The 11,546-nt window shown below is 31.0% G+C and overlaps 1 protein-coding gene and 1 long non-coding RNA gene across 5 annotated transcripts in view; one reads left to right on the forward strand and one right to left on the reverse strand.

Moving 5' to 3' along the window:
• LOC137496077 (aerolysin-like protein) overlaps positions 1-11,546 on the reverse strand; it is an 80,053-nt gene that overhangs the window by 66,900 nt on the left and 1,607 nt on the right. The gene's annotated exons all lie outside the window — the stretch shown is intronic.
• On the forward strand, positions 1,738-5,260 carry LOC137496074 (uncharacterized). 3 transcript variants are annotated; one of them, XR_012383488.1, is made up of 7 exons: positions 1,738-1,834; positions 2,138-2,193; positions 2,744-2,803; positions 2,907-3,299; positions 3,496-3,714; positions 3,979-4,090; positions 5,021-5,260. It is a non-coding gene; the product is annotated as an uncharacterized lncRNA (long non-coding RNA). The 3 variants fall into 3 exon arrangements; XR_011016172.2 differs by having other exon boundaries at positions 2,907-2,977; positions 3,600-3,714; XR_011016171.2 differs by lacking the exon at positions 2,907-3,299 and having other exon boundaries at positions 3,600-3,714.

An 11,546-nucleotide genomic window follows, 5' to 3' on the forward strand; every position in this document is an offset into this window, starting at 1 on the left:
TTTAAACGATAATGCGTATATGTATTGGCAGACAAAAACTCACATGAAGATATTTAATAACATTGAAGGAACTTTCATACTTTTTAAAGCCCCAAAATATTTTAGAAGAAATCTAATTTATTAAAATAAGTTAAAGTAGCATAAAAACATTTGTTGTCTTGACTTAGTTTCACTGGGTGCTGGGTTTCACACAATTGATTTGTGCTGGAACAACATAAAATAATTAAGTAAACTTATTAGTTTTTACAATTTTAAGTTGATTGAACATAAATAATTAAGTTTTCTTCACAAAAAAATCTCAAGATTGGTGTTGTTTCAGCTCATTTTACACAAGTACACTGTAAACGATTTATGTTGTTTTCACGGTATTATACTGCATTTCTCAACAGTTGTTTACTGTATAAGCTGTGCACAGTGTGTTACTGTATATATTGCTGTTTTCACAGCATGATAATGTATTCTCAACATTTCCATACTGTGAACATGATTATCAGTATGCTACTGCAGATTTTACAATGAATTTTGGGAAAAAATCAGTTACTGTGCATCTAAATACAGTACTGCAAATGACCATGAAAAACTCTACACACACTTTATATTATTATTATTATGTTTATTTTATTTTTTGACAAAGTATTTTGTGAAGAAAAATAAAATAACCAGTTTCTTCAGACTGTTTAGTGCATAAAGCTGTCCCCTGGTTTTCCATATTTGGGTGTACTGCACCTTAATTTTATAAGGTTAACATTAAAATATTAAATCATTTTTAATCAACATAACTTTGTGCTTAACCAAAACGTAAACTGGAACAAAAGTAATTGATTCATGAAACCAAAGTCAGCTTAAATGTCATAATGACCAGCCTGCTTTAGACGGATTCATGAGGTTAGGGCACTCGTCATAACCATGGAGGTCACATATCTCCGCATTTTCAAAACAATATTTTAAAATACCCACCATCTCTATAAATAAACCACAGACTTGAGTTTAAAACAACTACATTCCCGCATGAAAAACGGTTAAAACTAAATTTCATAACACATTCATTATAGAGCCATCTAAGACTGGGGGAAGTCTCACATGTCTAGCCGATTATAACCTCGTTTCGCCGGATACATGAGTGATGATGGACACCCTGGAGGTCAGAATCTCCGCTATCGGCAAAGCACGCTTAAAATTTACACATGATATCTATAAATAAACCACAGATTTGAGTTTGTAAGAACTACATTCTCGCATGAAACACTGTTAAAATTTCATTTCGTGACATATTAAACGCAATATTTATAATATTAGCTGGGCTTTCTCATCCGCCATTACCATTTGCTTGTTGATGTGAAATGAATTCTGGGAGAAAAAAAAAATATATATATATTTATATATAATTCTCAAAACACTTCAAACGAACTTTATTCGTATTGTCAAGGTCAGATATATGTAATAATTTCGCTGGTAAAATGAATAAAAAACAATGTTACTATATTGTAATCAATATCACGTTTGCACTGGTTCGGTTCAGCACTCGAGCGACTCTGAATCGTATTGAACCGAATTGAACCGTTTGCTCGGGAATTATTTGATCACACGTGTTCACAAGCACACTCAGCAATATGCAATTAGTGTATAATTAGTGTATAAATGCGTGTGGCCAAGCAGTATAACGAAATAGTAATGAATCATATACAACAAGGAATCGGTTTTAGGCGGATTCGATTCTTTACTGTTCACTAAGGAGCCGATTCATAGAACCGAACGGACACGACTCGACATGCAGGCAACGGCTCTCCTAATTTGAAATTCACCTGTCGTCTTTCATCCAGCGAATTCATCCTCGGTAAGTGTTTTAAAGTCAAATTCTGTTAAAGGATTGTTTTGTATATATTTCTGTGTATTGTGTGTGTAATTTAAAAGAATTAACCAAGTGACATTTTGTAGGTTCTTATGTTATGTCACGCTATTCGTTAACAAACGGTATTTTAAACAAGAAATAACAGACGCCAGGCGGTCATTGTAGTGTTTGCGAGGTATAGATACAGTGAGTTTATCTTTAGTGAGTTTTTGACCATACGTTAAGTTACCTGAAAAAAAAACATAACTTTAACTTATTGTAACTGCATTAATGCATTCTCTATTTCAGCACAACACTGAGATGAAGGCGAAGTCACCATGAAAAGTTAAACCTTTACCGTTAAGGTAAGCTCTGGTCTTCACATAGTCATTATGACTAAGCTATCATTATGGTAAAATTTTTCAACTGTAAGTCAGTTATTTAAACTAAACTCATAATGAAATGAGTCTTAACTGTTTTATTAAATGGAGCTGAAAATTAAATGCAGTTGAATTATTTTAAGCTAACTTTAATATTAACAAAATACATATTAATTGTCTATTTCTCAATAATGTTAATGAGCTTGATGTATAGTGTGTCATTAATTGTACATTTAATTTTTGATGTTCAGGTGTACCTGAGGTGAGTGTACGTTCTGAGTACACAGATATAAGCCAAAGTCATTATCACTATATATATATATATATATATATATATATATATATATATATATATATATATATATATATATATATATATATATATATATATATATATATAAAATTGATGGGGTCAGGGAATGATTTGTGTACAAATGTATTTTAACCTTATACAGATTGGTATGGTTGTACCATAGATTTAGATTAATTAATGTTAAGTCTTATTTTACTCTTATTATATTTATCTGTTTTTCAGCTACAGTAATTGATGTTGAAAAACTGATGCTACCAATCACTCCTCACTTGATTATTCAAGGTAATGTTGATGTCTTCCTCATTTTGATTAGATTTTTAAATGTCAAGTTGTTCACAGATTTGTTGTGAGGAGTTTCATGTACAACCTCTTTTTCTTCTTCCAGCAGTTCCTAAGATAAAAAAAAATCTGGTGTTAAAACAGCCACGGCTATGCTATTTGCCTACCAAGTGCTGAGTAAATATTAGACAAACATTTTTTTCTATAACTGTTGTCTTTGTGTTTATTAGCAATTTTACTGGGCGTATGTGTTTGTTTTTTTTTCAAACAGCCTGGAAACTGTAAGTTTAGTTCAATATGTTATTTTATGCTATTCATTTTTGTCTTAACATGGATTGCATGTTGAAGCTATCATTTTATAGTGGGAAAATGTAAAAGAGAATCACTGAATACAATGGCATAATGATTCTGCTTGTTCAAAGAATATACTTGATTTAGTTTTCCTCAAGCGACACATCAGTTTTTATGACTATTGCTTGACACTTGAATTGAAGGGACAGTTCACCCCAAAATGAAAATAATAGCATCTTTGGGATCCTCCACTTGTTTCAAAATAGTTATATATTTAATTTGTTCCGTTGAACACAAACTCGTATTTTTTAAAGAAATATGGTTCAAATATGGATGTCAATAGTTACTGGTTACTAACATTCTTCAAAATATCTGCTTTAGTGTTTAACAGAAATTCAAACTAGTTTAAAACACGTAAATAGTGGCAAAATAGTAAACTATTCCTTTAAATATTTTATTCTGAGACTTATTTATATGTGTCTTGTCTTTTGTCATATTGTCCTTCTAGCCCAGATTGTGATGGACCTGGAATGCGACACCAGTTACTCTTAAGACAAGAACCGAATAAAGCACAGATGTGGAGGGATCTGCAGCCAAACTAACTGGAGGGAAGGAACCTTTAGGTAAAAGCACCTGCTTTATTTAGATCTGAAGTATTTTATTTGACATAGAGATTTATTGTTTTAATTCTAATTTAAAGCAAACAAGGTTGAGCACCCCTGGTCTAAAAGCTCAAAAATGCTGTTTCCGTGATAAGGTTAAATGTAGTTGAGAAATAGTTTCATTAGGATCAATGCTTAAAGTAAACATTTTCTTCTCTCTGTAGACCAAACATATTTACTATCCCTCACATTTTAATAAATTTTTTCTGTTTTTGTTTCTTACAGTGTGGGTGAACATACTACCTGGATGTCCAACAAAGGCTGCACAAGAGCTCATTTGATAGCACATATTCTGTCCTGTCTACATCTCTGATGACCTGGAAGTGCTTCGACATCAGTGAGTAATACATCTTTATATTGTCATGCATACAGGATTTCTGTAAGCTTAGCTTTAATGTTAATTTCTAATCAGCAGTGACTGTTTAAAAAAATTAAGTATTTAAATTATTCTCAACGTTTTACTGATGCTGTGCACAGTAACGTTATGATGATTTAGTTTGAGGAAATGTTACTAGAGGGTTTGTATAAATAAATAAATAAATTGTATGAAATGACTCGATAAAATGTTTATTTGTCTTGCTGACATGCCATCACTGCTGCATATTGAAATACAGTAATATAAATTGTCAGCAGAATATTACCACAAACATTTCATGAAGTAGGCTAGACTGCTCTTTAGTTCTCTACTCAACTTTAACACATTTCCTCGTGTCGCTGAGCCTCTCTGCAGATTTTGCCAAAAATGAATGCTTAGTGATTACTTTGTTTTATGCAAACCAAATATCAGTAACTCATCATTAGCATTATTTAAAAAAATCACCCACGGCTTTCATGTTCTCTAACGCAATCTTATCTGTAAGTTAGAAGTGGATTTATACGTGTTAAAAGCCTAAAAGTATTTAATTAACATTAGTCACGTTAAATTAGATTATTTTTATTTATTTAATTTTAAATATGACTATCTTAAAGTGAGAATGAACTGTGTTCACCCCTCTTAAATCCGTGGAAGCACTAGTAGTGTGATCATGGAATCAGATATTCGAGCTATACAGAGTCGGACATTAAGTTAAGATGAGACTTTTTATTATTACTATTTATTTTTTACACACCTGTGTGGACACCTGACTAGCAATCTTCAAGAACAATGCCCGCTGATCTTTATATATATAAAAACAACAGTGCAGTGTTTCGTTTCTGAATGAATTAAATGGTTTGAGGGATGATTAGTTTTTACTTCAGTGATTGATTTTGCTGGTCATTTTTGCAGGATCATCAGAAGTGCTGCTGCCCTTTTTCACTGTCCCTTTCCACATCATTTGGCCTTCATCATTTCCTGTCTTGTAGCAGTATTTTCACCTGTTTTTAAAATTGTAATAATTTTTGATGCATTAATTGTTGACTAGTTTTAATGATCAATTGTTCATTAGTGTTCTGTTGCTTTGTTATATTGAATTATTGCCACTGTTTTAGCATGGTTTACACAATAAACCTTTATTGTGAAGTTAAAGTTTCAGTTTCTTTATTTTTCTTGTATTTCTTGAACAGGTAAAATAACACTTGTGCAATTTTTGAAAATTTTTACCCATTATAAAGTAGCACTATTAAATAAAATAAAATAACATTTAATAACTGTAAAATACTATACAGTAATAATGAAAGTAACGTTAAAATACCGTAGTTCTTCATGGTAAAAATATACAATAAAATACTGTTTTCAGTTTTGCAGTATGTGTATCACTACTGTAATTAGTGTTACAGTAAAAATCAACAACAGTAAAATGATGTATTACATTTTACAGTAAATGTAATACTAATGTAATTAGTATTACAGTAATGTTACTGTTTTATGAAATACAGCAGCTACTGGATAATTGTTGCCAGTAACTTACTGTTAATTTAACAAGAAATCGTTTACAGTGTAGTTTAAACAAGCAGAAATAATATATTTTGGAGTGAACTGCTCACTGAATATCCAATTATCTGATCAAAAGTACAGTAAATTCTGTAAATATTTGAATATATTTTAAAATGCTATTTATTGCTGCTAATTAAAGTTGAATTTTAGCATCATTACTCCAGTTGGAGTCATGTGAGCTTTCAGAAATCATTTAAATATGTCGATTAGATTGGTTTATTTATTTTTATTTATTTTGCAATGCATGTTTAAAGCTTAGATGAAAAAAGTCATAAAAACTCATCATTCATTTGCTGTATTGATGATCAAGATGGTGTAATCAGCTATACCACTAAACTATTATTATTATGAAAATATTACTACACTATTATGATGGTCAAGAAAGTACTGTTGGAATTTTATAGATACTCTTTTCAGGATATTTTACTGAACAGAAAGGTCAAGATCAACATTTATTTCAAACAGAAATCATTTGTAACATAATAAATGTAATTATACTGTCACTTTTCAATATATTTTTGCTAAATGAAAAATATTAATTACTTTTAAAACAGCCTTTAAACGATAATGCGTATATGTATTGGCAGACAAAAACTCACATGAAGATATTTAATAACATTGAAGGAACTTTCATACTTTTTAAAGCCCCAAAATTTTTTAGAAGAAATCGAATTTATTAAAAGAAGTTAAAGTAGCATAAAAACATTTGTTGTCTTGACTTAATTTCACTGGGCGCTGGGTTTCACACAATTGATTTGTGCTGGAACAACATAAAATAATTAAGTAAACTTATTAGTTTTTACAATTTTAAGTTGATTGAACATAAATAATTAAGTTTTCCCCACAAAAAAATCTCAAGATTGGTGTTGTTTCAGCTCATTTTACACAAGTAGTTTAAACAAGCAGAAATAACATATTTTTGAGTGAACTGCTCACTGAATATCCAATTATCTGATCAAAAATACAGAAAATTCTGTAAATATTTGAATATATTTTAAAATGCTATTTATTACTGCTAATTAAAGTTGAATTTTAGCATCATTACTCCAGTTGGAGTCATGTGAGCTTTCAGAAATCATTTAAATATGTGGATTAGATTTGTTTATTTATTTTTATTTATTTTGCAATGCATGTTTAAAACTTAGATGAAAAAAGTCATAAAAACTCATCATTCATTTGCTGTATTGATGATCAAGATGGTGTAATCAGCTATACCACTAAACTATTATTATTATGAAAATATTACTACACTATTATGATGGTCAAGAAAGTACTGTTGGAATTTTATAGATACCCTTTTCAGGATATTTTACTGAACAGAAAGGTCAAGATCAACATTTATTTCAAACAGAATTCATTTGTAACATAATAAATGTAATTATACTGTCACTTTTCAATATATTTTTGCTAAATGAAAAATATTAATTACTTTTAAAACAGCCTTTAAACGATAATGCGTATATGTATTGGCAGACAAAAACTCACATGAAGATATTTAATAACATTGAAGGAACTTTCATACTTTTTAAAGCCCCAAAATTTTTTAGAAGAAATCGAATTTATTAAAAGAAGTTAAAGTAGCATAAAAATATTTGTTGTCTTGACTTAGTTTCACTGGGTGCTGGGTTTCACACAATTGATTTGTGCTGGAACAACATAAAATAACTAAGTTAACTTATTAGTTTTTACAATTTTAAGTTGATTGAACATAAATAATTAAGTTTTCCCCACAAAAAAATCTCAAGATTGGTGTTGTTTCAGCTCATTTTACACAAGTAGTTTAAACAAGCAGAAATAACATATTTTTGAGTGAACTGCTCACTGAATATCCAATTATCTGATCAAAAATACAGTAAATTCTGTAAATATTTGAATATATTTTAAAATGCTATTTATTGCTGCTAATTAAAGTTGAATTTTAGCATCATTACTCCAGTTGGAGTCATGCGAGCTTTCAGAAATCAATTAAATATGTGGATTAGATTTGTTTATTTATTTTTATTTATTTTGCAATGCATGTTTAAAACTTGGATGAAAAAAGTCATAAAAACTCATCATTCATTTGCTGTATTGATGATCAAGATAGTGTAATCAGCTATACCACTAAACTATTATTATTATGAAAATATTAATACACTATTATGATGGTCAAGAAAGTACTGTTGGAATTTTATAGATACTCTTTTCAGGATATTTTACTGAACAGAAAGGTCAAGATCAACATTTATTTCAAACAGAAATCATTTGTAATATTATAAATGTAATTATACTGTCACTTTTTAATATATTTTTGCTAAATAAAATATATATATTACTTTTAAAACAGCCTTTTAAACAATAATGCATATATGTATTGGCAGACAAAAACTCACATGAAGATATTTAATAACATTAGGGATGTTAATTTCAGTTAACTTTGCTCACCGACAACCACAGCTCGTTAATCGGATTCATTTATTAATTTTCTTGTCGGCTTAGTCCCTTTATTAACCCATAATTAAGTCAACTTAATAAATTTTACAAATTTAGGTAGATTGAACATAAAACTATTAACCTAAAAAAAAAATCAAGAATGGTGTTGTTTCAGCTTATTTTAAATAAGCAGTTTGAACAAGCAGCAAATATATATATATATATATATATATATATATATATATATATATATATATATATATATATATATATATTTTTTTTTTTTTTTTTTTTTTAACTGCTCACTGAATCTCCCACTGTCTGCAATTTATTAATGTTAAATAAAGCTATGAAAAACATGCTGGATAAGTTGGTGGTTCACTCCACTGTGGCGACCCCTAATAAATAAAGGAACTAAGCCTAAAAGAAAATGAATAATTAAGGCTGAATTTTAGCATCATTACTCCAGTCAGAGTCACAAGAGTGTTAAGAAATCATTTAAATATGCTGAGTTGATTTATTTATTCCATTTCATTTCTTCATCGCTTTTACAATGCTTGTGTCAAACTTGGAAAAAAAACAATTAAAACCCATTATTTATTTGCTGTATTGATGTTCAGGAAACTATGATCAGCTATTAGCTGGATGGTTTCGACCTGAATGAGTAGCTTTTCGTGGACATAGCTAAATTAAGACCGGTTTAAAATGATGCAAGACCTACAACATAATATTTGGGTAAATGTAAGACTTTTAAGGCCTAAAATTTAGTTTTAGCAATTTTAAACATTTTAAGACTTTAAAACCCCTGTGTCTTATGTTTTTCAGTGTACACACGTCGGATGTCACTGCTCTTACCGGGTGCAATAGCAAACATGTGGTGTTGTGCTGTAGGATGCCAAATTAGAATATTAGAAACCTTAAATTTTACTGTACACCACACTGCTTTTAATGCCAACCGCAGACGTCTTTGGCTGACAGCTATCAAAAGAGTTTAATGGAGTGAGGACCCAATTAAAAATGCTGGACTCTGCAGTACTCATATCAGGTAAGTTCACGCTATGCTGATTCATACGCATCACTCGTTTTTGACTGCAGCAATGATTTCAGCAAAAATTAAACTGCGGACACTGAATGCTGAGAATGAAATGTAAACGATCACAAACTTGCCGTACAGGTGCAGTCTGCTGTCAGAATGCAGTTGTTTTGTTTGTTGATGATTACCCAGGGCTTGTATAGCTTCGTCTTCTTTCCTTATCTTAGGCTAGGCAGAACCTCCGTTTTTAGCAAAACAAAGTTTTGAATCAGGTCATCATGTAAGATTATTTCTTGCACATGACCACAGAGAACAGCATTGTAGGCATCCAAAGACTTGTAGGCCTTCAACTCCTCTCTTGTAAAATCACTTGGAGTTTCAATAAGATAGTATATTTCGGGCTGGATGCTTGGCCATTTCGTCTCACCCAATATCCATTGGGAGGGTGCTACTGCAAATGGACCTGTCAGATGAACGCTGCTCGCTTTAATGTTAATTTTACCAAATAACAGAGCTTATCACTGGGTGATGAGCTATTACAATACGCTGAAAGCATTTTGTAAATAATATATATAATATGCAATCAAAATAGCTTATCTCTAAGACAACAACAAACTCTGTACTGCATCGGATGTCATTCCCTCGCAGTAAATGCTAGCGCTCCTGTTTTTTTCTGCAACCTTGCTGCGCTCGCATATCCTGAATGTTTACAAAATGGTAATTTGTCTATTGTGCGACACAAAAACCTGCCTTGTGAAGCCAAATTGTATATTTCATACAGTATTATTTTCTTGTTTTTAACACTGACAGAACTATTTGAAAAGATGTACACGATAAAAAAAATGCTGGGATTCACACAATTGGTTTGTGTTAGGACAACATAAAAGAATTAAGTAACTTATTAGTTTTTACATTTTTAAGTTGATTGAACATAAAATAGTTAAGTTGTCCCCCCGAAAAAAATCAAGAATTGTGTTGATTCAGCTCATATTAAATAAGCAGTTTGAACAAGCAGCAAACATCACTCTCTGAGTGCATAATTCAAGGAGATGAGTTATAGTATGTACTTCGAACACTGACATCAATTACAGAGCAACAACAATTAACAGTTCGACAACATATCATTGATATTTAATTGACACGAGCGCCAGATGCCTCTCAGCAGAAAACATCGATCGCTGAGAAACAGAGAGCATAACGAAGCTCCACATCATGCCAAATCACGTCTTCTGCTGATTCACAGAGATGCTGCGTCTGGATGTTGGATGTCATGTTGGAAATCAATAATAAAGATCAGCTCCGCATGCATTCGCAGGACGAAGAGGAAATAAAGATGAATTTTGAAAGACTATCTAGTACACAATATGATTCATGCACTTATATCCATACAAACTGTAAGCTTTGTATTCATACAATTCTTATACAAAAGCTATGCTCTAGATGGAAGCTTAATAGAGGATGATGGGAGGTAAATTAAACTGTAAAAAGATATATCTCACCCAAAAATAAAAGTTCAGTCACCATTTACACAGTACATCACCGTTCATTTGGCTAACTGGTATATGTTTTCCCAATGTTTACCAGTTTCTTCAAAATCTCTCCATTTGTGTTCAGCAGAAGCTGGTGAAGGTTTGAAACCACTTGAGTGTGAGTAAATAATGAGTACATTTTTATTTTCTATTCTATAGGTAATGTAATGTATTTTTTATTTAATGCCATGTCAGCAACCAAGGCTGTTTTCATGGCAGGAATCTTTCAACAATAAATATACAATTTAAAAAAATCAACAAACAAAATAAAACATAAATTAAATAAGATTTTTGTGTTAATACGTGATAAAAAATCTAAAATCTTTTCTGGTTTCACTTTGTTAAAAATGTCCTTAAAAGAGTTCATTTCATAAAAAAAGGCTTCTGAAATCAGTAAAAGCAGGACAGTCCAGTAAAATGTGTTTTATAGTAAGAGGAGTTTTGCAGCACAAACACTGAGTAGGGTTTTCACCTTGGAGCAAAAAACCATGTGTTATTCTTGTATGCCCAATACGACATCTGGTAAAAACTACTTGATCAAATCGATTGTTAAAAAGTCTTAAAATCCTGTGTGAAATTTCAGGTTGGATTTCATGTAATTTATTGTTTTCTAATGCATCCCATTCCTTTTGCCACTTGTTTAAAATGTAAGCGTTAATAAAAGGTTTCATCTCTGACGGAGGGATTTGGCATTTGTTCACTACTTGCTTCAAAGCAACTTTAGCAGCTGCATCAGCTCGCTCATTGCCTGAAAGTCCGACATGTCCTGGAACCCAGCAAAAAATGATGTGATAAAACTGAATTTGTAGTTGGTGAACTTTAGCTAAAATATTATTAATCAAAGGATGATCATTCTTTGAAGATTCCATAACTTGGAGGCATGATTTAGAGTCTGTAATAAATT

This window comes from Danio rerio, chromosome 7, assembly GCF_049306965.1.
Source record: "Danio rerio strain Tuebingen ecotype United States chromosome 7, GRCz12tu, whole genome shotgun sequence".
NCBI classification, from domain to species: Eukaryota; Metazoa; Chordata; class Actinopteri; order Cypriniformes; family Danionidae; genus Danio; species Danio rerio.